Source organism: Miniopterus schreibersii (assembly GCF_964146895.1).
Source record: "Miniopterus schreibersii genome assembly, chromosome: 9".
In the NCBI taxonomy this organism is placed as follows: Eukaryota; Metazoa; Chordata; class Mammalia; order Chiroptera; family Miniopteridae; genus Miniopterus; species Miniopterus schreibersii.
In genome coordinates, this window is record NC_138118.1 from 42698038 (window position 1) to 42725469 (window position 27432).

General features: G+C 36.2%; 1 pseudogene across 1 annotated transcript in view; it reads right to left on the minus strand.

Moving 5' to 3' along the window:
• LOC308561598 overlaps window positions 1-27432 on the minus strand; it is a 54594-nt pseudogene that overhangs the window by 15215 nt on the left and 11947 nt on the right. The window lies entirely within an intron of this gene.

Below are 27432 nucleotides of genomic sequence, written 5' to 3' on the forward strand. Positions count from 1 at the left end.
AGTACTCTAATGGGTTTTTTATTTTTTTGGTTTTAAATTCAATAGACTGTCTATGGGCAGTATATTATCCAGTATCATTGACTTATTTCTGCTAACTTTATATCTGCAGACTAGGCAACTCTATATTAAGTTCCAGATTTGCATATTCACCTGCTTACTGGACATCTCTATGTAGATATCAAATGAAACCTCAGATTCAGTGTATCCAAAGTTTAACTAATTTTTCTCCTAATGCTTTCTCTGCTCCCTATCCAGATATAGCACCTAGAAACCCAAGAGTCATCCTCTACTCCTTTGTTCCCTTCATCCTCAGCTTTCCATCAGTACCAAGCTCTGTTGATTCTAGTTTCTAAATATGCCTTGTATCCATCTTCTTCTCTCCACCCCACTGCTTGTGCCTCAGTTTTTGTTTGGATTATTAGAATAGTCTGTCACTTCTCTTTTTCATCTTTCTCCTTTTCATGTAGGTTTTAAAATCTGTATTGCAGATAATTGTGGGGTTTTGGGGGTTTTTTGGTATAAATGTTTTAACATGTCTGAAGTTGGGATGCATCTTATAATTGATGGTGTCTCCCACTTGCTGTCATCCAGGAAGTGGTTCTAACATAGTGATCATTATCTGCTTGCACAAATTTTATTATTTAGAGTGATATGACTGAAAAACTGCAACTCCCTGATGTTTTATTCAATAATTATTGAAGAACCATTTGAGGAAGGAAGGAATATGAGTCCTTATTGTTATATAATAAACTTTTATTGATGTCTTCTGGTAAAATTAAGTAATAATAGTATCAAAAGTTGCAGAACGGGTGTCAGCAGCTTGGAAGAAAACCACCAGACAATATTAAGATGTTAAGTGGCTTAATTAAGAAGGCTAAGTAAGCACTCTTTTAATAGTTGCTATATATTGCTAATACTCTAGATGGCACAGAGATTCATACTGTCTGGGAAAATATGAAGATCAGCTTCTTTGAGTCCAAGACAACTCAGAAGAATTAGACTGTGAGGAAGTTTTAGAAATACTATGGCTAATTTATTTCATTTACATTTTTAATGTGTGTACAAGAATGAGGCATGATCAAAATATCTACATAAGTCCCCAATAGCTCTTTCAATCCGTATAAAAATTCTTAGCTTTAGGAGAACATTTTGTCTTAATTTTCAGCTTTTTCTTAGTGGTACAGAAAAAAATAGTGTGCCTTAGTACGTTAAGATTCAGGGAAGTATGATAATTCTCTGAGTTTTTTGTTGTTTTTAAATAAAAATCAGGTTTCTTCTAAGCACGCACCCTCATTTTTGCTTCTTGGAGGCAACTACTTTCAAATCTTTTAAATGTTTCTTGTGGTGTTTACTTCTTTTTCTCTAACCAGAATCTTTGTGCTACTTCCTTCAGATTTTTTCCAGATAGATCTATCGAATTCTCATTATAGAAAATAATTATTTCATGCTCTCTTACCACTTCTCACCCCTCAAGACATTATATACATCCTCCTCACTTTCTTTCTCCTCCCAAAGTTTACATTATAATTTTTAGTTAGATCAGTATTCACCATTTACAATGTGACGACTGTGTTACCAGTGTTCCCACCTGAGCCATGTAGTATACTTTTAATTAATTTCCTTTCTTGTACAATATTTTGTTTTCCCTGTAATTAGTGATCTCCCTCACCTTATGGTTTAGTTTTCTGTTTCTCTCACTATTTTATTTTTAAACTATCTGGAAAATCTGTATCTTTTCTCAATATATCCAGATGCTCAGATATTATATTAATTTTATTTTGAGTGGAATGCTTCTTTGAGTATGATTTGTTTTCTTCCCATCTTCTCATCTAGGCTGGGTGCTCTCTGGGCCTGTGTCAACTTCTATCCTGAGATTTTCATTTGCTATCATCCTGTGATTTCCCTTTCATCTCTCCTGTTTGATCTTACGATTCCTGTGTCACATGCCTTTCCTTTTCTTGGCTTACTCTTTTGTTTTGGTGGAGCACAAGTTACAGTAGCAATCGCAGAAAGGATGCTGGAGAAGTAAATGTTTTGAGACCTTATATAAAATGTCTCTAGTCTCCTCCACTCCTTAATATTTTGTCTGAGTATAGAATTCTGAGTTGAAGTAAATTTACCTCCAAATTTGTAAGCATTGTCCACCCATTGTTTTTTTGCTACCAATTTTACAATAGAAGCCTGATGCCATCTGGAATCTAGATCACTTGAATGTAACCAGCCCTCCATGCCTATCCCAGGAGCTTTAGGGCTTCTCTTTGTTGCTGAATTTTGAAGTTTTGTGATGTTGTGCTAGGCCCTCACTGGACTCTCATAATCTTGAAGCTTTTATTTAGCCCCTGGGAATTATTTCATTCATAGTTTCCTTCCTTTGTTATCTTTTTCTGGAAATCTGGTGATTTAAATGTTGGATCATCTAGAATCATCCTCTTTTGGTTTTGCTTTCTAGGATATTTACTCAGTTTTGTCATTGAAGTCTTCTCGAGTTTTATATTCCTAATATGATTTTAAACTTTCTTTTTTTCTCTGAAAGCCCCTCTTTACAACCTTCTATTCCTGTTTGTGAATGCATCATTTTTCCTAATTTTTATTAAAGATCAGTTATGATATTAATAATTTCTCCTTAAATTGTGTTTCTTCCCAATTTGTTTTTGGGTAGTTGATTTTGTTTTGTGTGTGTGTGTGTGTTTTGTTTTGTTTTGGATTCTGTCTTTCACACTGGAGGCCGTCCTCAAATATTTGGTGATCTTTGATTGTCTGCCTATAGTTATGAGCAGGTACTAAAAGCTGATTTGAGGTTCTGTGTGTGGGGGCTGAGCTTTTAAAAGGAGAGCTTTGTTATATGGTCATTATGCAGGACCTGGACAGTATCACTGTGGGACTCCCAACTATCTCACTGTCTAGGTGTCTCTTGTCTTGGTCTGATCACATTCTCCAGAGATAAATCTTTCAACCAAATTCAGCTTATGACATCTCCCTTATAAGGTTTCTGCACAGGTGGTACTTTGTATACCCTTTATCAATTTATTTTTATTTTTTATTCTCATACAAGGATATGTTTTTATTGATTTTTCTGAGAGAGGGGAAAGAGGAGAGAGAGAGGGAGATGGAAAAGAAGAGAGAGCACAACATCTATTGGTTGCCTCCTGTATATGTCCTGACCTTGGATTGCACCACAAATTTTTTGGTGTACAGGAAGACACTCCAACCAATTAAGCAACCTGGCCAGGCCTTTACCATTTTTTCCCCTATGTTTTAATTTATCTCTATTGTTGAAAGTATTACAGATGTCCCTTTTTGCCACATTGATCCCCTCCACCGTGCACCCACCCCTCCAGGCCTTTACCACACTATTGTCTGAGTCCATGGGTTATGCATGTATGCATATAAGTTCTTAGGTTAATCTCTTCTCACCCACCCCTGTCTTCCCTCTGAGGTTCATCAGTCTGTTCCCTGCTTCTAGGTCTCTGGACCTATTTTGTTCATTAGTTTATTTTGTTCATTAGATTCCACACATGAGTAAGATCATGTGATACTTATCTTTTCTGACTGGCTTATTTCACTTAGCACAATACTTTCCTGGTCCCTCCATGCTGTCTTAAAGTGTAAGGGATCCTTCCATTTTACAGCTGCATAGTACTCAAAAGTGTAAATGTCTGAGAAGATGCTTGATATGATTTTAATCTTCTTGAACTTGTAGAGACTTGTTTTGTGTCCTAACATGTGATCTATCTTTGAGAATGCCCCATGTGCACTTGAGGAGAATGTATATTCTGCAGCGTTAGGGTAGAATATTCTGTAAATGTCAATTAGATCCATCTGATTGACTGTGTCATTTAGAGTTGTTGTTTCCTTGTTGATTTTTAAAATATATATATCTTTATTGATTTCAGAGAGAGGAAAGGAGAGGGAGAGGGAGAGATAGAAACACAAGTGATGAGAGAGTCATTGATCAGCTGCAGCCCGCAACCCGGGCACATGCCCTAACCTGAAATCGAACCCTGATCACCTGGATCCTAGGTCGACGCTCAACCTCTGAGCCACGCCCGGCTGGGCTCCTTGTTCATTTTTTGTCTTAAAAATCTATCCAGTAAAGTCAGTGGGGTGTTAAAGGCCCTTACTATTTCTGTGTTGCTTTTGTTCTCTCCCTTAAAGTCCTGCAGAAGTTGTATGCGTGTTTTTTTTGTTTTTTTTTTCAGCGTGTGTTTTTTGTTCTGAGGTGGATCTGTTGTAGAGAGCATATATTTGGGTCTTGTTTTCTTATCTATTCAGCTACCTAATGTCTTTTGATTAGAGCATTTAATCCATTTATATTTTAGGTTATTATTGATAGGTACTTATCTATTGCCATTTTATTTTTTTATGCCTATGTTTCTCATTCTCTCTGTTCCAACTTCTTATTTCAGTAGTCCCTTTAATATTTCTTTCAATGCTGGTTTAATGGTGATAAACTCCTTTAGTCTTTTTTTTTTTGGTGTGAGAAGCTCTCAATTTCATCATCTATTTTGAATGAAGGCCTTGCTGAATAGAGTAGTCTTGGTTTCAGAACCTTGCTTTCATTACCTTAAACAGTTCATGCCATTCCCTTTTGGCCTGTAGAGTTTCTGATGAGAAATTAGCTGAGAGCCTTATGGGAGCTCCTTTGTAAGTAACAGATTGCTTTTCTTTTGCTGCCCTTAAAAGTCTCTGTTTGTCTTGAATTTTTGGCATTTTAATTATGATGTGCCTGGGTGTGGGCCTCTTTGGGTTCTTCTTACTTGGGACTCTCTGTTCCTCCTGAACTTGTGTGACTTTTTCCCTGACCAGGTTAGGGAAATTTTCTGTCATTATTTCTTCAAACAGGTTGTCTAACCCTTGCTTACTTTCTAGAGCTTCTGGCACTCCTATGATTCAATTTTTGTTATGTTTCATGTTGTCCCACAGCTCTTAAACTGTACTCCTGTTTTTTATTGTTTTTTATTCTTTTTGGTTCTCTGATTGAGTGATTTTTTTCTACCCTGTCTTCAAATTTGCTGATCTGACCCTCAGCTTCCCCTAATCTGCTGTTTATTTCTTCCAATGTATTTTTCTTTATTTTTACTATGTAATTCTTAATTTCTTTCATAGTTTCCATTTCTTTTCTCATGCTGTTGAGCATCCTTATGATCAGTATTCTGAACTCTATATCTGATAGATATATTACTTCTCTCCATTTCATTTATCTCTCCTTCTGGAGAATTCCTTTTTTCTTCCATTTGGGGCTTGGTTTTTTGTCTCCCCATTTTGTATTAGGTAAATCTGCTAGGACTCCCAGTCTTTTGGATGATCTCTGGTGCAGGCCAATGTCAGACGCTGTTTGTGACTAGTCTTGAGTACCCTGTTTGAAGCTTTCCACATTCCACAGCAGCTCCCTCTTCTGGGCTGGGTGTGTTTAGAAAGGACCAAGATGTGCATCAAGGTCTGCTTTCCCAAGCCCTCTGTCCAAGAGAAAATTAGGCAAAGACTCAAAGTACCCATAGGCTGATTGTCATTCAGTCTCTTAATGAGCCTCAGGTTGTAGAAATTCCACAGGGTGAGGCAAGAGGTTTTCCAACAGCATGGGACAATTTTTCTCCATCTCCAAGGCAAAAGCTGCTTAGATGGTAAATGTCTGCCTGAGAAATATGTCCTCTGCCATATGGGGGAATTACTCAGCACAGGACTCTGGATGGCTGCCCTGTGAGCTCTATCCCCAGAGCCAGAACTCCTTGATTCTCCTCACACAGGTCTAGTTCCTCTGCTCTCTCTCTGCTCTTGGAGCCCGTGGTGAGTGGTTGCGCATGAAAAATTTGTGCGTTAGCCCTTTAAGAAGGCACCTGCATTTCTAGCCATCTTTCCCTGGCTGACAGAAAACCCAATGCTTTTCATAGCCAGATGTTATGTGGGCACCTTTCTCAGTTCTGGTGCTCTGGCCTGGGAAACTCAGCTTCGGGTTTTGGCCCTAAAGTTATAAGTGGGAGCTCCCCACAGCTGAGATATCCCTCCAAAATTTCAGCTGCTGCTTATATCCCAGCCAGCCCTCTCACACTTTTGCACTTCCTACCAGCCTCTATGAGGTCTCCACTTTATGTCCTTGGTTATTAGGGTGCTCTCCAGCTAGTCTTCTGTTGCTGTTGATTATTCAGGATGGTTTTTCTATAATTTAGTTGTAATTCCAGTTTAGTCCTAGGAGAGTGTCATTGTAGCTTCCACTCAATCCACTGTCATCTTAGAATTTCCCAGAGATTTACCAATTTTTGATGCAACACCTATAATACCTAAGTGTTAGTGCATAGACTACATCATTAAACTGTTAGCATTTTTTGTATTAGTATTTATATTCCTCTAAAAGAAAGTAGGTGGCCATGTTCATGGATTGGAAGAATCAACATAGTTAAAATGGTCATATTACACAAAGCAATATACAGTTTCAATACAATCCCCATCAAAACTTCAATGACTTTTTTTAAAGAAATAGAACGAGAAATCTCCAGATTTGTATGGAACCACAAAAGACCCCAAATAGCCAAAGCAACCCTGAGAAAAAAGAACAAAGCAGGAGGTATCACACTACCTGACTTAAAATATACTTCAGAGCTACAGTAATCAAAACAGCATGGTATTGTCAGAGAAACAGACACACAGATCAGTGGAATAGAATAGAGAGCCCAGATATAAAACCTAATGTATATGGGCAGATAATTTTTGACAAAGGAGCCAGAAACACACAATGGAGTAAAGTCTCTTCAATAAATTCTGCTGAGAAAACTGGAAAGCCACATGCAAAAGAATGAAACTAGATTACAGTTTGTACCCATGTACAAAAATTAATTCAAAATGGATCAAAGATGTAAATATAAGACTCAAAACAATAAGTTACATAGAAGGAAACAGGTATCCAACTTATGGACCTTGGCCATAGAGAACATTTATGATCTTGACCCCAAAGGCAAGGGAAGTAAAGACAAAAATAAATGAATGGGACTATATCAAGCTAAAAAGCTTCTGCACAGCAAAAGAAACAACAAAATAAAGAGGCGGCCAACCAGATGGAAGATGATATTTGCAAACAGTAACTCTAACAAAGGTTTAATTTCCAAAATATATAAAGAACTCATAAAACTCAACACCAAACAAACAACCCAATCAAATTAGTGAGCAGAGGACCTGAACAGACACCTCTCGCAAGAAGACATATAAACAGCCAATAGGTATATGAAAAGATGTTCATCCTCACTAGCAATTAGGAAAATGCAAATCAAAACTACAATGAAATACCACCTTGCACCTGTTAGAGTGGCTATTATCAACAACACAAGCAATAACAAGTGTTGGAGAGGTTGTGGAGAAAAGGGAACCCTCATTTACTGCTGGTGGGAATGCAGACTAGTACAAACACTGTGGAAAGCAGTCTGGAGATTTCTCAAAAAATTAAGAATAGACCTACCATACGATCCAGCAATCCCTCTCCTGGGTATATACCTGAAAAACTTGAAAACATGTATTTGCAAAGATATATGCACCCTTATGTTTATTGCAGCATTATTCATGGTGGCCAAGACATGGAAACAACCAAAATGTCCTGGGATAGAAGATTGGATAAAGAGGATGTGACATATATACACAATGGAATACTACTTAGCCATAAGAAAGGATGAAATTCTGCCATTCATAACAACATGGATGGACCTTGAGAATATTATGCTAAGTAAAATAAGTCAGTGAGAAAAACCTAAGAACCACATGATTTTACTTATATGTGGAATATAAAACTAAAACAGCAGTGTGGGGATTTCCAGAGGAAAGGGGGTGGGGGATTAAGGAGGTCCTCAGATATGGTGACTGGAGAAGATTTGACTTTGGGTGGTGGGCACACAGTGCAATATACAGATCTTGTAACATGGAAACCCATACCTGAGACCTATATGATCATATTAACCAATGTAACCCCAATAAATTTAATAAAAAAATTAAAAAAAGAAAGAAAATAGATACTCTTCTCACTTATTCTTATGTCTCCACCCCTTAGCAAATGCCTGACACACAAAAGGTGCTCAATAAATATTTCTTTTCTTTATTGTTGAGAGCATTATCAATAAATATTTCTCCAATAAATTTATATCAGGTCTTGAATTATGTTGTGGAGTGGGTGAGATGGGGTGAATGTGGGATTTAAAAAGTAGGCCAAAAAGATATTTTCTCTCAGAATGATTATGTCTATCCGTACCCAAAGGAGTCTTGAAACTTAAATTTTTATCTCGTTTGCTTTGGCCTTTTTTGTATGTGGTAAAAATTTCAAAAACTGTTCTCCAGTATTCAGGAAGACAGGATATTTCCATATTTGTGAACATTACATTGTTTGAGATTTTTCAATAATGATGGTTTTGTTTTCTTTATTTCCAGCAGCTTAGACATGACAGCTTGACTACTTGAGCTGTAGCATTTAAAAAATTATAATAAAATGCTAGTATATGTTTGCACAACAAAGGCAGAAGGTGTAACATATTTTTAAATGATGTAAACGTATTTATCATAAATCTCTTACAGTCATGCCTGGTAATTTCCTCCTTGCTCTTGCACTGCTCAGATAACATTAAAAGAATGGAGCAAACTTCATAACCCATTATGAAGCTGAACACATTACAGCATAAGAAAAATAAATGCTACTTTCTTAATCAAAGTAAAAGGTATGTTTTTTTAAGTGTAATATTTAAAAACATTTGCTTATCTCTTTTTATTTTCTCTCCAGTCCCACATCCTCCCCGCCCTACCCCCCACACACACGACTACTAACTAAGTCAGAGTGAATATTCCTATTGCTTCTTGCTCAGCTGAATCAACAGCTGTGACTAATAAAAGCCACAGCTCATGGCTATACTTGACTTTTGAAAATCCTGGTTAGCTTTAAGGACATAATTGTAAGTACTCATGCTTACAGAACTAGTAATTGGTACAAAAACAAGTCAGACTTCAGCAATGATTATCAACTCATTTGGCTTTTTTTTTTTTTTGTATTGACCGATTACTTATTCTGAGATCATGATGGTGTAAACAGAAACTGTTTGGGCTATAGGTTTCTTAATGACCCTTTGCTTTCCTATTTATGGCTCAATAATAATGGGAAATATGAAAAAGAACAGATGTGATCTCTGAAAGACAATCTAACAGATACTATGTCTGTAAACATTATTTTGACAGCTAATTACCATGGAGATCAATTAATCTTCAAGAAAAAAATAATGTTTCCTCATTCCCAAAACAAGAATTTCTTCCAATAGTGTCACTGTGCATCTGTCATTGTACCATGATTAGACTTTTAATTTCTCCCAGAAAGAGGTTTCATGAAGAGAAAGCCAATTTGTTTTACTTTAAGTGCTTCACCTTGATTGATATCTGTGCCCATAAAATTCACTTCCCTTGACTAATGCTCACTCCAGTCTAATAACAAAAGCAAGGTCACTGGTATATTGACCATTCATGGAGACCATAGGCTTAGCAGGAATAATAGACAGGTTTAGTGAACACACCTATTTTTTTTTTCAATTACACTTCAAATGCCTTGAAAATGTAACTTTAAACTTTCTACTTTCAGTTCCCTATATTCTGTTCAGATTTCAGTTCCTTGCACTCTTGCTTCAGCCTCCAATACTCAGTTGAACCACTCTCAAAAAAAGCCATTACTGATGTTCTAGTTGACAAATATAGCAGATTACTTTCTGCTCTTATGTTTCATGAAATTTAAAAAGCAACTGATGTAGTTTACAACCTCTCCCTCCCATTCACTTCTCTGTTGGTTTTTCTTCTGGTGCTTCAGTTACTCCCTAGCCTCTTCTCTCTTCCTTTTTTACAATTTATCTATGACTACTGTTTTTCTTTTTTTCATGGCCTTTTACCACCTGCTTCCTCAATCTTCTTGCATAGCACCCTGCACCCAGCAGCTAGAGGGTTTTTTGTTGCCCCTTAAATATAAGTACAGTGAAGAAAGGAAGCCAGTAAAGCAACCACAAGTTCTCTCCTGATACAAGAAGTACATACAGATTGACTGCAAGACAGGCACTGCGAGGTAAATGCATTAGACAACTTGTTTTCTACTTTGCTGTCATCTGCATTCTCCTTCAGGTTCTGAATTCCAAGTTATGTTTGGACAACAACATATCTATGTAATATATTTGTGACTCAATACCATGGAGATGGAGTGGAGAGGAGGGAAATATATCTTTCTACATAATCCTGCTTTCCTACTATTGAGAATCAAATAGAATATCCAGTTTAAATGAATTAAACTAATTATTTAACAAATTAGATGGAGGCACTATATGATAATTTAATACCAAAATGAATTTAAAAATTTGGCTTTGGGTGGTGGGCGCACAATGCAATATACAAATGATGTATCATAGAACCATACACTTGAAACTTATATAATCTTATTAACCACTGTCACCCCAATATATTTAATTAAAAAAAATACATATAAAAAAAGACAAATTGACCATGCCTATATGAGGAAGCCTTCATAAAATCCCAATAGTATGAGGATCAGGGAGTTTCCATATTGGTAAACACATCCAAGTACCAGAAAGGTGACACACTCCAACTCCATGGGGACAGAAGCTTCTGCATTCAGGACACTCATAGATTTTGCCCTATGCATCTCTTCATCTGGCTGTTCATCTGCACCCTTTATAATATTCTTTAATAAGCCCCAAAACAAAAAAATAGCATCTATATAAAACATCATGCCAACTTAAGCTCCTACCCACCTTAAATGTATTGTATAGCATTAGAATTTATGTTTGAGAATTTATTTGTGAAAATCATATATAAAATATAGCATTACATTTAATCTAAAAAGCCAAGAAAACATGACATCTATTAACCACTACTAACTACCAAAATACCAAGAGAAGGGAATTTTTAAAGATATAAACCTAAAAAGACAAGGAGAATGGAAGATAAGTAAACCTTGGGAGCACAAAAACATATGATGAGACTAGAGAAAGTTAAATACTAATTTAACAGTGAAGAATGACCAGAGGCAGGTAAAATTTTGCTGAAGAACCTCAGAAAAATCCAGAAATTGGATATGAAAGTGAATCAGATTGAAACACCAAATGAGAATTAGTTATGCCCCAGGCAACTACTCCTCTCCCAACCTGACAGAAGACGGAAGGTGATTCCTTAAAGCATGTGCAGCTGTGGGCAGAGCACTGCTCTGAAAACAGGATAATTCTATGATTAAATGTACAGACTCCTTTCTCCCTGTATCTATGTTCCCCTACACAGCTCCAAGAAAGTGGTGACAGAGAGACTTACACACCCAAGAGAGGAATTTAAAGGATTCCTCTTTATGGGACTGATCAACCCACCAGAAAAACTAACAAATACTGATGGTGTGGGATTCCTGATAAATGGCTGTGTCAATCAGTGAAGTGTAAAAGCCCTATTCAGTGCTTCATATTTAAATATGACCAAAAATCTAAGAGTCACCAGACAATTGAGGAAACCCTTTAACATGGAATAGAGTGTACAGAACTGAAGAAACAAATTTAAAAAGGAACTTGGAGAATACAAGAACAAGGCAGGAAGCAGAAAACACTAGAAAATTATCACTAACACTTGAGAAGCAGGAGAAGATAATGTATACATGAAAGGAAATATCCAGAGAACAATAACAACAAAATTCTTAGAAATTAAGTATATGAGAACAGAAGTGAAAATGAAATAGAAGAGTTAGAAGATAAAGATGAGGAAATCTTTCAGTACACAGAAAAATAAGATAGAAAAGAGAAAAGAGAAAAGAAATAAGACAATTAACCAAAGGAAAAGAGTTCCAGAAATAAAGAGATAGAAGAATAGAAGGGATAAAATTAACTTAGAAACAATTCCCATTCTGGGAATTTGAATTACCATACTAAGTATCCAGGGCAATGCATTAAAAAAACTCAACCAACTCAACAAACAAACAGACAAAAACCAAAAAACACCAATAAGCAAAACAATAATTATTACTTTTCAGACCTCTGAGAACAAAGTAAAGATGCTGATGCTTCCAGCAGAAAAAGTTCACATGCAAAGATTCAGGGATCAGAATCCATTAGGTTTCTCAACAGTAAAATTGAAAACTAGGAGAAAATGGAACAATCTCCTTAAAATGCTGAGGGAAAGTGATAACTAATTCAGAATTCTATTCCCAGTCAAACTTTCACTCAACTGTGAAATTTAGGTGCAAAGCTCTCAAAAATATGTAACTCAGGTGTACCTTTTTTTCAAGAAACTACTGAACGAGGCCTTCCACTAACTAAAGGGGCAAACCAAGAAAAATAATGACATAGGATCCAGATATCCAAAGAGAACCAATGCAAGAAAGAGATGAAGGGGATTCCCAGGCTATGGTAGAGAAACCAGGATGACATCAGAGAAGCAGGTCAAGAGAAATACTAATTTAGTCCTGCATAAGAGGGTTGAAGAAGCCAAATGGGAAGTCTTGAAATAGTGAAACTGATATTTTGCCAAATTTGTTTAACAGTTTTGAAATAGCATTTATAGATATGTTGAATGTCTGTATATGAATAAAAAATAGGTGTACACAGAAACTAAAAAACTGAAAAATAAGCTATTAATAAGTCCAGGGACAACAAAAAAATCAGCAACCAATGACATATAATCATATTACCCTACATTTCAGCTGGAAATAATAGTCATATAGACATATAATGTAAATAGTGACAATTGACTTAAACATAATTATGATACTAATGGGACTGGATACTGGAGTAGAAAGTGTGTGTGTGTGTGTGTGGTGTAAGAGAACTAAATACTCATCTTTCATTAAAAAAAATTAATACGTTACATTTAATAAGAAAAAAATCAGAAACTGTATAAGCATACTATTTAGAAATATGGAGCCAATTACTAGAATAACAACTATAAATGAAAAAGTGATCTCTCACCTCAAATTAATGTAAGCAGTTATTCTCTACTTTCCTTAGGGAATGGAAATAGAGAAGGGAAGAGGTGACATTTGGAATTTCAATTGTTTTGTAAACATTTGTAGAATTATTTGAATTTTAAAACTATATACAAATATACTGTACAAAGTAATTTAAAAATCAATCATGCAGAAACTAGAAAGTTTGAGTACTGTAGAATCTCAGTGTTAGAAAAGATGTTAGTAGGTCATTTGCTCAGTGGCTTTCAAACTTTTTGTGCTACTTCTCACCATTAGAATATATTTCACATAACAACCTAGAACTCACACAAGCACACACACACACACACACACACACACACACACACTCATTCCCTCTTTCCTGCCACACAACTAATATAGATTTCATGAAACAATGCTTAGGTTTACTATTGGTAATGTGCTGATACTTTTCCAATCTCTCCTCAATTCTATTATACATATTTAATGTTTTTATTGATTTTAGAGAGAGAGGAAGGGAGAGGGATAGAGAGATAGAAACATCGATGAGAGAAACATTGATGAGAAACATTGATTGGCTGCCTCCTGCATGCCCCCTACTGGAGATCAACCCCACAATCCAGGCATGTGCCCTTACCAGGCATTGAACCTGTGACCTCTTGGTCCATGTGTTGATGCTCAACCACTGAGCCACACTGGCCAGGCCTATTCTATATTTTATAAAAATGTTTTGGGTTGTGACCCAATAATTGATATTTTTTAACTTACAACTTGAAAAACACTAATGTAGTCCAACCATTTGATGTTTTGGACCCCACCTTTTACAGAAAACTTCCTGATTTCCACTCAGCACTGATCCTTTGGCAAACTGATCCAACTGGACTCTTGAAGTGGTTTAGTGTTGTGCTGAGTCCAATATGACCATCTCACATTGGACCAATCTTCTTCAAGTCCTCTAGGGCCAAGCCTGGAGGTTCGGTTGTCTCAGTGAATGAAATAGCTTTCTGGGTTCTACAGCAATATAAACATTTTCAACAATACTCTTGCACATAGAAGGTGCTTATTAAATATTTGCTAATTTAGCTTGACTTGTTCTTAAAGACCCTTTAAAACCTCATCACGAGCATCCATTTATTCTTCTTTCTTCTTTGGCTGTTTAAATAGAGCTGGATGTTTTACATTTTGTTCCCATTTGAGTTGGCAGAGATTGCTCCATTGCATCTGGAAGGGTTCAGTGTTTAGAATAGTGCTGAAGCTCCATCCCTAGTGCTGTTCTCTTTAAGGGCATTCATATATCAATGCTCATTTCAGTGCATTCAGCTTCATTCACAAAAGATAGATTCTGGCAGACCAGCCATACAGGATATTTTGTTAAGCATACCCAAAGGATGCACATTTCAGACATCTTAATGGATCAGATCCTCATAAAAGAATGAAACACATTTGAAAACAGGAAACACAGAAGCCTGGAAGAATTTGGTTGAATGAAAATATTGGCTCCTGAAAATTCTACTCTGCTTTTAATTTTCACACTTCATATATTACAAATGAGGACTGAATTCCTAATGCTACAAAGATTAGACCCTGTCTCTGATTGGAAAGTGAGTGTAGCTGCAAAGCATTTGAAGATTTAAGAGGAGCCTGTCTGTTGTGCATTGAACCTAAGATATAATCTTGCCTGACTTACTCTTTTGTCACCTGCAAATATTCTTGAAGGTTATGCAGAAAAAAACACTGATCACAAGTTTTTAAGTATTTTTAAAAACTAAGCATTCATTCATAAACATATATTATAAAGTTGTCAAGCATTCTAGTGGTTTTCTGTTTTTCCTGTTCTTTTTAAGGTTGTGGAAATTGAACATATTTTGTATGTCTCCAAATAAAGCATACGACAAAATAAAACTTTTTTTTCTTATAAACAATTTAAAATCCCTTTTAAAAACTTCATACAATCATGAATTTTCTTAGAACATATAACAAAAGCTGCTGGTTTAAAGGAAAGCATATAGGAGACTTACTTAAAACCAAAAGGGTTATAGCTACCTATCTGTGCCTATATTGTATAGAAACTGAGTTACAACCAAGTAAAGATTCTTAAAAAACATATGGAGATCTGAAAAGTTCAAGGAAAAGATCACCAGTGGATTACTGCCATAGAAAAGGTGCACAGTAAAGCATAATGTAGTCTCTAATGAAATGTTTCTCAAAGTGTTATCTGTGGACTATTCTCATTAGAATCACTTAAAGTGCTTGTTAAAATTGAAGGTTAACTGGCTCCATCCTGGACTTGCTGAATTATAATATCTGGGAGTAGGGTCTATGAATGTATATTCAACAAATTTCTAGGGTGATTCTGATAAACATTAAAAAAAAGAACCACTACTCTATAATGGGAGCATGTCCACAGATTGGTCATTGTTATAAATGTAGCCAGCATATTTCATGCCTGATCACTTGTATAGTAGGTGGACAATGTAGCAGGAAAATGCTGGTGGCACAGCAAGAAATAGTGTCAGGCACCTAAATAGATCCAGGTCACCTGGCTTCTGAAAAGCAGCTTTTTATTTCTGCAAGCCATTTAAATGTAATTGTGCTGAAATTTCAGAGTGACATTGTTGGAGGGTATAAGACTCTTGATTAGGTTCCACTGAGTGTTTCTGGCACCTGGTAGGACTTTACCTGGAACAAATAGATTTTTATAGCTATCAACTGAAGTCTCCCACTGTAAGACTCAAGAAATCCTGGTGTTCTTGGCTAAGAATATACCTTTCATACATATTGCAGTGAACTGTAACTTCTGGAAGCTTCATGGGCCAGGGTAGGCATTTTGTCAAGCCCAAGACACAACTGCATAAACATTTTTTAGAGAATGCCAAGTAAAAGGAAGATGGTAGGAAAAATAAGCACACACACACACACACACACACATACAGAATTAAGGAAGAGACCAACTATTTAGATTGTTTTAAGATAAATATTTCAAAAATTTGAACATTTTAGTAGCAATAGTAATTATCTGAAAAGTTGCCTCTTGTATAATTAATGAATTGACATATGTATTAATTCAACAAATATTTACTGAACACCTAACTAACAAGTTCTCTGTTAAGAGCTGACAGTCAAAGGAAATTAGACTTGATTTGTGTCGTCAAAACTTTTAGGAAAGAGAAACATATAAACAACTACACAATAATGTGATAAGTGCTAAAACGCAGACATGAATAAAAGTTGCATAAGGAGTAGTTTTAAAACAAGGTAAGACATACATTTCTTAATGTATTTGTACCCAATCAAGGAGCATCAAAATATATAAAGCAACTACTACTAAAGGGAGAAGCTGACAAAAACACAGTCATAGCAGGGGACTAAATACCCCATTGACAGCTATCGATAGATCATCAAAACAGAAAATCAATAAAGAAATATCAGCCTTAACTGACACATTAGACCAAATGGACATAATTGACATTTATAGAGCCTTTCATCCCAAAACGCCAGATTATACATTTTTCTCCAGTGCACTTGGAACATTCTCAAGGATAGAACATATGTTGGGTCACAGAACTAGCATCAACAAATTCAAGAAGATTGAAATCATACCAATATATTATCTGACCACAATGCTTTGAAATTAGAAATCAACTGCAAAAAGGAAGTAAAAAAAACCCTTGGGGAAGATTAAAAAACATGCTATTACAGAAACAACTGGGTCAAGGAAGTATAAAAGGTGAAATCAAAAGATATATAGAGACAAATCAGAATGACAATACAACATATCAAAACTTCTGGGATGCAGCAAAAGTAGCAATAAGAGGGAAGTTTATGTCATTACAGGCCTATCTCAAGAAACAAGAAAAATCCCAAGTAAACAACCTCACATTACATTTTAAAGAACTAGAAAAACAAGGACAAAAGCAACCCAAAGTCAGGAGAAGAAAGGAAATAATAAAAATTAGAGCAGAGCTGAATGAAATAGAGGAAAAAACACTATACAAAAGACTTTACAAAAAATTAATGCCGCAAAGACCTGGTTCTTTGAAAAGGTTGATAAAGCTGGAAAAACCCTGGCAAGATTCACTAAGGATAAAAGAGAAAAGACTCAAATAAACAAAATCAGAAATGAAAGAGAAGTTACCACAGCTATCACAGAAATAAAAAGGATCATACAAGAATACTATGAAAAACTTTATGCCACCAAATTTAATAACGTACAAGAAATGGGTAAATTCCTAGAAATATATGACCATCCTAGATTGAATCACAAAGAACTGGAAAATTTAAATAGATTGATCAATAGTGGGGAAATTGAAACAATCAGCAAAAGCCTCCCAAAAAGTAAAAGTCCAGGACCAGATGGCTTCACTAGTGAATTCTACCAAACATTCAAAGATTTGATACCTAACCTTATCAAACTCTTCCAAAAAACTGAAGAAGGGGCAATACTTCCTAACACATTTTAATGAGGCCAACATAGCCCTGATACCAAAACCTGGCAAGGATAACACAAAAAAGAAAACTAAAGACCAATATCTTTGATGAATACAGATGCAAAAATCCTAAACAAAATACTAGCAAAGTCAAATACATACGTCAAAAAAATAATACATCACAATCAGGTGGGGTTTATTCCAGGGGCACAAGGATGAATCAACATCAGTAAGTCAATCAATGTAATAAAGCACATTAACAAAAGAAAGGATAAAAATAATATGATCTTATCAATAGATGTAGAAAAAACATTTGATAAAATACATCCATTTATGATTAAAACACTCAATCAAATGGGCATTAAACAAAAGTATCTCAACATAATAAAGGCCATATATGATAAACTCTCAGTTAATATACTCAGTGGTGAAAAACTGAAAGCTTTTTCTCTAAGATCAGGAACAAGACAAGGACGTCCACTCTCACCATTCTTATTCAACATAGTTCTGGAAGTCCTAGCCAGAGCAGTTAGATAAGAGAAAGAAATAAAAGGCATCCAAATTGGGAATGAAGAAGTAAAATTGTCAACTTTTGCAGATGACATGACTCTTTATATAAAAAACCCTAAAGATTCCCCTGGAAAACTATTAGAAACAATAGACAGTAAAGTTGCAGGATGCAAAATCAATGTACAAAATTCCATTGAATTCCTATATACTATTAGTGAAATTAAAAAAAAAAAAGAAAACAAAATTCCTTTTGCAATTACAACAAAAAGAATAAAATACTTAGATATAAACATTAAAAAGGATGTGAAGGACCTATATATATACTGAAAACTAGAAAGCGTTATTAAAAGAAACTTTAAAAGACACAAAGGAATGGAAAAATGTTCATGTTCATGGATTGCAAGAATCAACATAGTTAAAATGCCCATATTACCCAAAGCAAAATATAGACTTAATGCCTTTCCCATCAAAACTTCAATGACATTTTAAAAAGAAATAGAACAGAAAAATCATCAGATTTGTATGGAACCACAAAAGACACCAAATAGCAAAAGCAATCCTGTGAAAAAAGAACGAAGCAGGAGGTATCACACTCCCTGACTTCAAATTATACTACAAAGGAACAATCATCAAAATAGCATGGTATTGGCAGAAAAACAGACACAGACTAATGGGACAGAATTGAGGCCCAGAAATAAAGCCACATGTATATGGCCAAATAATTTTAGACAAGGAGTCAAAAAAAAAAAAAAGCAATGGAGAAAAGAAAGCCTCTTCAACAAATGGTGCTGGGAAAATTGGAAAGCCATATGCAAAGGAATGAAACTGGATTACTGTTTGTTCCCATATATAAAAACTAACTCAAAATGGATCAAAGACCTAAGTATAAGACCTGAAACAGCCTAGCTCAGTTGCTTCAGTGTCATTTTGTACATCAAAAGGTTGCTGATTCAATTCCTGGTCAGGGTTGAGAGTTCCAACCTTGGTCGGAGCATGAACTTAAGGCAATTAATTGATATTTCACTCTCACATCAATTTTCTCTCTCACATCGATGTTTCTCTCTCCCCTTTCTTCTCTCGCTCTCCCTCTTCCTCTCTCTAAGCATGCCCTGGGGTGAGGGTTGAAAAAAAAAGAAGAGCCTGGTCAGTGTGGCTCAACGGTTGAGCATTGGCCTATGAGCTTGGAGATCATGATTCGATTCCTGGTCAGGGCACATGCTTGGGTTGCAGGCTCAATCTCCAGTGGGGGCCATGCAGGAGGCAGCCGATCAATGACTCCCTCATCATTGGTTTCAGTCTCTCTCTCTCTCCCTCCCTCTCTCTGAAATCAATAAGGACATATTTTTTTAAAAATCTGAAACAATAGATTTCATAAAAGAAAACATAGGAACTAAATTTATGAACTTTGGTGTTAGAGAAGGTTTTATAAATTTGACTCCAAAAGCAGAGGAAGTAAAGGCAAAAACAAATGCATGTGACCATATCAAACTAAAAAGTTTCTGCACAGCAAAAGAAACTGCCAACAAAACAAAAAGGAAACCAAACAATGGGAGAAGATATTTGCAAACAACATCTCAGGCAAGGGGTTAATATCCAAAATATATTTTTTTTAAAAACAACTCAACACCAAATAAACAATCCAGTTAAAAAATGGGCAGAGAACCTGAACAGACACTTCTCCCAAGGAGACATACAAATGGCCAATAGTTACATGAAAAGATTTTCAACTTTACTAGCTATTATGAAAATGCAAATCAAAAGTACAATGAGATACCATCTCACACATGTTAGAATGCCTATTATCAACAAAGTAATAACAAGCGTTGGAGAGGTTGTGGAGAAAAAGGAAACCGCATTCACTGCTGGTGGGAATGTAAACTGGTAGAGCTACTATGGAAAACAGTATGAAGGCTCCTCAAAAAATTAAGAATAACCCTGCCTGGGTGGCTCAGTTTGTTGGAGCTTTGTCCCATACACCAAAAGGTTACTGGTTTGATTCCTGGTCAGGGCACATACCTAGGTTGCAGGCTCGATTCCCGATTGGGGCATGTACAAGAGGCAACTGATTGATGTTTCTCTCTCTCCTCTCTTTTTCTCTCTCTTTTCCCCTCCCTGTCTTCCACTTTCTCTAAAAATCAATTGATAAAATATCCTTGAGTGAGGATTAACAAAAAATAAAAATTAAATTAAATTAAATTAAAAATAAACATAAAATCAGTAAAAGCATATCAAAAAAAAAATTAAGGATAGAGTTAAAGGGTGGGGCTGACTGGCTTGAGAAAATGAACTGATTAGCTAAAGAACATACATGCCTATCTCGTGGACATAGGCAATAGTGTGGTGAAGGCTAAGGGAGGGAAGGTGGGGGTGGGTGGAGGTAGGCAAAGGGGGGAAAAAGGGAGACACCTGCAATAATGTCAACATTGTCAACATTAAATGTTTTAAATTAAAATAAATAAATACATTTAAAAAAATAGAGTTACCATATGACCCAGCAACCCCTCTTCTGGGTTTCTATCTAAAATATTTGAAAATATTTATATATGGACCCCTATGTTCATTGCAGCATTATTCATGGTGGCCAAGACATGGAAACAATTAAAGTGTCTATTTGTAGGTGATTGGATAAAGAAGGTGTGGTACATATATACAATGAAATACTACTCAGCCATACGAAAAGATGAAATACTGTCTGTCTTTTGGGACAATATGGATGGATCTTGAGAAAATCATGCTAAGCAAAATAAGTCAGATAGAAAAAGTTAAGAACCATATGATTGCACTTATATGTAGGATATAAAACTGAAAGTGACAAATGAACAAACAAGAAAAACAAACAAAAACTCATAAGCACAGACAACTATATGATGGTTACTAATGGGAAAGGGGGTCATGGGAAGTAGTAAAGGGGAAAGGGGGCCAAATATATAGATGAAAGATGATTTGACTTTGGATGGTGGTCACACAATGCAATGTACAGATGATGTATCATAGAAATGTGCACTTGAAACCTATATAATCTTATTAACCAATGTCACCCAATAAGTTTAATAAAAAAAATACATAAAACAAGATAAGAAAGTTTTTCTTTTACTATAATTCTACCTATTTCGAGTAGGTACTAATCCTTAATTTTCTCTTTATCATTTAAAATATATTAAAGAACAACCTCTACTCATTAGTGTTCAGACTGTTCACCATAGACATCCAGGCCTCAGGCTGGGACTGAAAGCATCTGCACACTATATAGAGTTTCTGGTTTTCAAAATCAGGCCTGGGTGTCTTTAAAAATTTTTAATTTTATTTTAAATATCTTTACTGAGGTATAATTGACATACAATAAATTGCACACATTTAAAGTATACAATTTGATAAATTTTGATATATGTATACATATATGCAACCATTACCACAGTTAAGATAATGAATGTATCCATCACCTTCAAAAGATTCCTAGTGTTCCTTTGTAATCATTCCCACTTCTTCCTCCCTCCCACCCCACCCGCCATCCCCAAACATACCCATTTGCTTCCTGTCACTAGAGGTCAATTTGCTTTGTCTACAGTTTTATAAAAATGAAAACATATAGTATGGAATTTTTTTACAACATACTTAACAGTACAGTATACTTACTAAGTGATCATCCTGATAAATCTAGTACCCATCTTACACTATCCATAGTTATTACAATTTTATTGACTATATTCCCTATGCTGTACTTTCCATGCTTCTGACTATTTTGTAACTACAATTTGTGCTTCTTAATTCCTTCACCTTTTTCATGCATTCCCAACACCCCTCCCATCTGGCAATTGTCAAAATGTTCTCTGTATCTACGAGTTTGTTTCTGTTTGTTTGTTTGTTTTGTTTTTCTTTAGAGTCCACATTTAAATAAAATCACATCACATTTGTTTTTCTCTGACTTATTTCACTCAGCACAATACCCCTCAGTTCCATCCATGTTGTAGCAGTTGGCAAGATTTCATTCGTTTTTATGGCTGAGTCGTATTTCATTGTATATATGCTCCACTTCTTTACCCAATCATCTATTGACAGGTTGCTTCCATATCTTGGCTATTGTAAATAATGCTGCAATGAACATTTGGATGCATATGTCTTTTTGAATTAATGTTTTGGTTTCTTTGGATAAATATGCAGAAGTGGGGTTGCTGGGTCCTTCTTTGTCTTTCGTTATAGCTTTTGTTTTAAAGTCTATTTTGTCTGATGTAAATATTGCTACCCCAGCTATTTTTTTGTTTGTTTCCATTTTCATAAAAAGTCTTTTTTCCATCTCTTTACTTTCAGTCCATGTGTGTCTTTCTATCTGAAGTGGGTCTCTTGTATGCAGCACATATAAGGCCTTGCTTTATTATTTGTTCAGCCACCATATGTTTTTTTATTGGAGCATTTAATTAATTTGCATTCAAAGTAATTGTTGATAGATATGTAGTTATTGTCATTTTATTATTCATATTCTTGAACTCTTCTCCTTCTGCTCTTCCTCCTCCTCCTCTTCCTTCTTCTTCCTCTTCAAGAAGTACCTTTAATATTTCTTATAATTTTGGTTTGGTGGCGATGAACTCCTTTAGCTTTTCCTTGTCTGGGAAGCTCTGTATCTCTCCTTTTATTCAAAATGATACCTTTGCTTGGTAGATTAATCTTGGTTGTAGGTCCTTGTTTTTCATCACCTTGAATATTTTGTATCGTCAATCCCTTCTGGCTTGCAAAGTTTCTGTTGAGAAATTAGCTGACAGTCTTATGAGAGCTCCCTTGTAAGTAATTGCTTTTCTCTTGCTGCTTTTCCTATTCTCTCTGTCTTTAAATTTTGGCATTTTAATTATGAGGTATTTTGGAGCAGGCCTCTTTGGATTTATCTTATTTGGAACTCCCTCTGCTCTCTGGGCTTGTATGTCTATTTCCTTCACCAGGTTAGGGAAGTTTTCAGTCATTATTTTTTCAAACAGATTTTTAAACCTTGCTCTCTCTCTTCTCATTCCATTACACCTATGATGTGAATGTTGGTAAGACTGATGCTGTCCCAGAGGCCCCTTAAACTGTCCTCAATGTTTTGAATTTTTTTTCTTTTTGCTGTTCTGACCCTATCTTCCAAATTATAGATTCAGCCCTCTGCTTTACCTCATCTACTGTTGACTCCCTCTATTGAAATCTTCATTTCAGTTATTGTAGTTTTAATTTCTGACTGCTTTTTTATGGTTTCTATATCCTTTTTTATACTGTTGAAGTTCTCACTATATTTCTTGAGCATGCTTATAACTATTGTTTTGAACTCTGTATCAGGTAAATTGTTTGCCTTTGTTTCATTTAGTTCTTTTTCTGGAGATTTCTTATGTTCTTTTACTTGGGACATATTTCTTTGTCTCCCCATTTTATCTGCTTCCCTGTGTTTGTTTCTATGTATTAGGTAGAGCTGTTATATCTCCTGGTCTTGGTAGCCTTATGTGGTAGGTATTCTGTAGGGCTCTGTGGCGCAGTCTCCTTGGTTTCTGAGCTGGGTGCTCCAGGTGTGTCCCTTATGTGGGTTGTGTGTGCCCTCCTGTTGTTGAGCCTTGATTGCTGTTTGGAGGGATTGACCCTCAGGCTGATTGGTTGTAAAGACTGAACATGACTACAGTGGAGGAGCTGTTTTGTGAGGGTTGATCTTATGTAACAGGATTTGCTTCAGCAGGGCTCTGGTGCCTATTGAATCTGTCCTTTGGGTATGTAATTTGTCAAGGTGGTTGGGTGTTACTCTGGTGTTATCTGAAGCTGACAACCAGGTATGTTGGTTCTGGGGCCTCTTGGGAGGTGCAGGTCAAAGTCAGCTGCTGCCAGTGACTTGCCTATGGCAATCTGTTATGAGCTACAAAGTGATCTATCTGGACACGGTTGCCACTTATCCTGGGCTTGGAGGTGTCTGGGAGAGGCTAAGCTGTGAACTGAGGCCAGCTGCCACTAGTGCTGGAGATGGGGCTGATTAGGAATAGGTACAGGGCATGCCAAGGCCAGATGCTTCTTGTACGGGCTTGTGAACCTCTGTGAAATTTTAGGGAGGTCTTCAGCTTGAATTGAGACTGGCCATTTGTATGGAAACACCACTGAAAGTGGCTTGGGTAGGCCTGCAGTTGGGTAGAGCAGAGCCTCAAGGAATCACTAGGGCAGAGTGAACAGTGTTAGCCCATTTGATGAAGACTCAGATATGATGCCCTACAATGGGAGGCTGGGCAAAGGAACAATGGCCTCTGCTACCACTTTTGTCTGGGAGAAAGTTGCTCCTCCAGGCTTCACCTTAAATCCAGACAATTATGTTCCTCCTTTATATGTCTCTGATTTCATTCAAGCTGCTGCCCCAGCCTTGGAGCTCAGAGGGAGTGAATCCATGTGCAGACCTTTTGAAGAGAAGTCTGGAAGTCCAGCAGCTCTCTGTCTCACTCTGCCACAACTTGTACTTGTTTCACAGCCAGAAGTTATGAGGACTTCTCTTTCTAGCACTGGAACCCTTGACTGGGGGGACTAGTGTAGGTCTGGGACCCCTCCTTCTTCAGGGGAGACCTCTGCAGCCTTCCCAATTTAAAATATATATATATCTTTATTGATTTCAGAGAGAGGAAGGGAGAGAGGGAGATAGAAACATCAATGATGAGAGAGTCATCATTGATTGGCTGTCTCTTGCACACCCCCAACTGGAGATTGAGCCTGCAACACGGGTATGTGCCCTGATTGGAACTCGAACCACAATCTCCTGGATCCTCGTTGCTCAACTGCTGAGCAATGTCTGGCTGGGATCCTTCCAATTTTTTTAAAAAATGTGCTTTTATTGATTTTAGAGAGAGAAAGAGGAAGGGAGAGGGAGGGCGAAAGAGAAAAACATCAATGTGAGAGAGAAACTTTGATTAGCTGCCTCCTGCATGCACCCCGACCAGGGACCAAACCCATAATCTGGGCATATGCCCTGACTCCGAATCGAACTGGGACCTTTTGGTGCATGGGAAAATGCTCAGCCAACTGAGCTACACCAGCTAGGGCTATCCTTCCCAATTTGCAATTTCCACATGTGAGTATGGGACTGTCCTGTACCAGTCTCCACCCCTCCTACCAGTATAGAGGTGGCTTCTTCTGTAAATCCTTAGTTATAGGACTTCTGTTCAGCTAGATCTCAGGTGGTTCTCCATGATGGTTGTTCTGTAGTTTAGTTGTTTGTTTGAAATGGTCATGGGAGGAGGCAAGTATCGTATTTACCTATTCCACCATCTTGACTAGAAGAGGCCTGGGTATCTTGAGGGATTTAGAAAGATCCTTAGGAATTTAGAAAAATGGTGCCTTGTGGTTTTAATCCTGTAATATGGTAATAGTTTTTAAAACATTAATCATTTACTTAATATATCCTTCATTGATAGCCTATCAAAACAATATTTTCTTCATTCAGTCTGTCTTATCTTTTTAATGGAATTGATAGCCCATAGGAACTTTTGCCTTATAAATATAGTCCAAAAATTTTGTGAACTAAATAAAAACAGAAGACTAGTTTCAACAAAATAGAATGAAAAAAAGTGAATTGCTAGACAGTATCACGACAGCTGTATCCAGTGCAGAATGTAAAAGTATTCTCTATTAGTGTCTTTGACTATATATCTTGTTCCTCAGAGCACCAAAATGTAACTTAAATTCCCTGCAGCTACTCAAAACTTGATAAACAGTAATTTGGGCCAGATAACACCACCAGTATTAAAGCCACTATCTTTGATTTGATAACCTTGAGGTTTCAAATTCAAATGTGTTACTGAGCACACACAAATTATAAAACCTGCTCAGCTTCAGCCCTGTGGCCATGTTGTATGAGGACTCAGTGATGACAGAAGTAACAGTTTTTCAGAACACCCAGAGGTCTGTAATTCTTTAAAAATTTTATGGTTATTAAAATTCAGTGTAAGTTCAAATGAAGCATTTCCATGGATTTGCAACCCTTGACCAGGGCTATAGTCCTTTTTCAAAGTAGGAATTGGTCTTGTAAAAAATCTTATCTGGAGATCCTATGCCCTTTCGTTGAAGACCAATCTGATAACTCAAAGTTAAGAGAGTTTCCTGATTTTTATTTTTGGTTTTCATGGTATATTACTTTAATGTGGTAAAGTATCCTACTCAGAGGCTGGCACTGTGCTGAATAAAAGATAGCACCCTCTCCTCCTTCCCTGTTTTATACTGAAAGAAATGAACAGATTAAAATAAATATAGTTTCAGGAGAATGAAAGTCATCACTACAAAGTGAAATAAATTATAACATAAAATCCCAGTAATAATTATCATAAAGGTGGTAATTTTGGAGGTGAAGGTAATATCCTTGAAAGTTAAATAAAGGCTCTGGCTTGACTCTGGAATGCCTGCTATTTACATAAAATTTTATCTGGTTCTACAAAGAATCCCACTTCTTGTTCTGCTCCAAGTTTTGTCTGAACATTAGCAGCCTCTGTTAAAACAAAAAATTTGTGCATTTGTATAGATATCTATGACATCTCAATAGATAGAAGTAAAAATACCTTGAATCTAAATTAGTTTTCATCACAATCCTTGTGAAACGAATGTGCTAAATCCACATTTTCAGGAGCTCAGGATGCATTTGGGAAGCCTGAAGCCCTGGAAAAATTGTGGTGCTCTTCCTCCCATCTGCTACTTTCTGTAATCTAAAATAGCAACAATATTAAATTACTAAATAAGTCAGGAAATCTAACAAAATTTGGATTTTTTCCTCTGTGATCACTACTTTGATGCTTTCTTGGGAAATAATAAATTCCAGATTCTTTCACAATATACATTCCCATTTAAAAATTACCTGACATATACTAGCATTGTAGAAAGTACTGGAGATATAAAGGTAAAAAACATATGCCTTTCAGATATTTGAAGTTTCTAAGCATTCGCTAACCTTACAAGATATTTTTGGAAGTCTTTAACTGTTAGAAAGTTTGCTTTATTTACATGGCTTTAGCAATGTAATTGGCAAAAACAGATTTAGCAAAAATATGTTATATAAATATATTAGGAGGTAGAGCAAAGGAGAATCTTCATCTTCCATAGTAAGAAATACATAAGTAATATTTAAAACTGAAGAATCAAGAAATAACAGTATGAGTGTGTTATTTAAAAACACGGACAGAAGAAATGCCAGAAGAGTTGGTTGCTTCTGGGACATGAAAATTGAGGAGTGAAGAACGGTAGGGCAGGGACTGCTATTTTTTTGTTTCATTTATAACAATGAGTTTTAAATCTAAATATATTTACCTTTTGATTAAGTATTCATTAAAAGTGAAATAAAAGAAACTGAGTGAACAGAGAGAGCAAAGATGGGAAATGGAGATCAAGGACTTTTGGGTTCTTTACAAGGCTCAGCCCTGCTTCTGCTTTTTTCCTGAGGCTCAGCAGCAACTCCTCCACTGTAGTCTCAGGATACAGAGTCACTCTTCCAGTATCCTCTTCCTGCTTAATCTAAACCAAATAAGCTTTGGTCATTCACAAATGGAAGTGTTCTAACACATACATACTCTAACAGTGATGTATGGTTGAAGGGCAACAAAA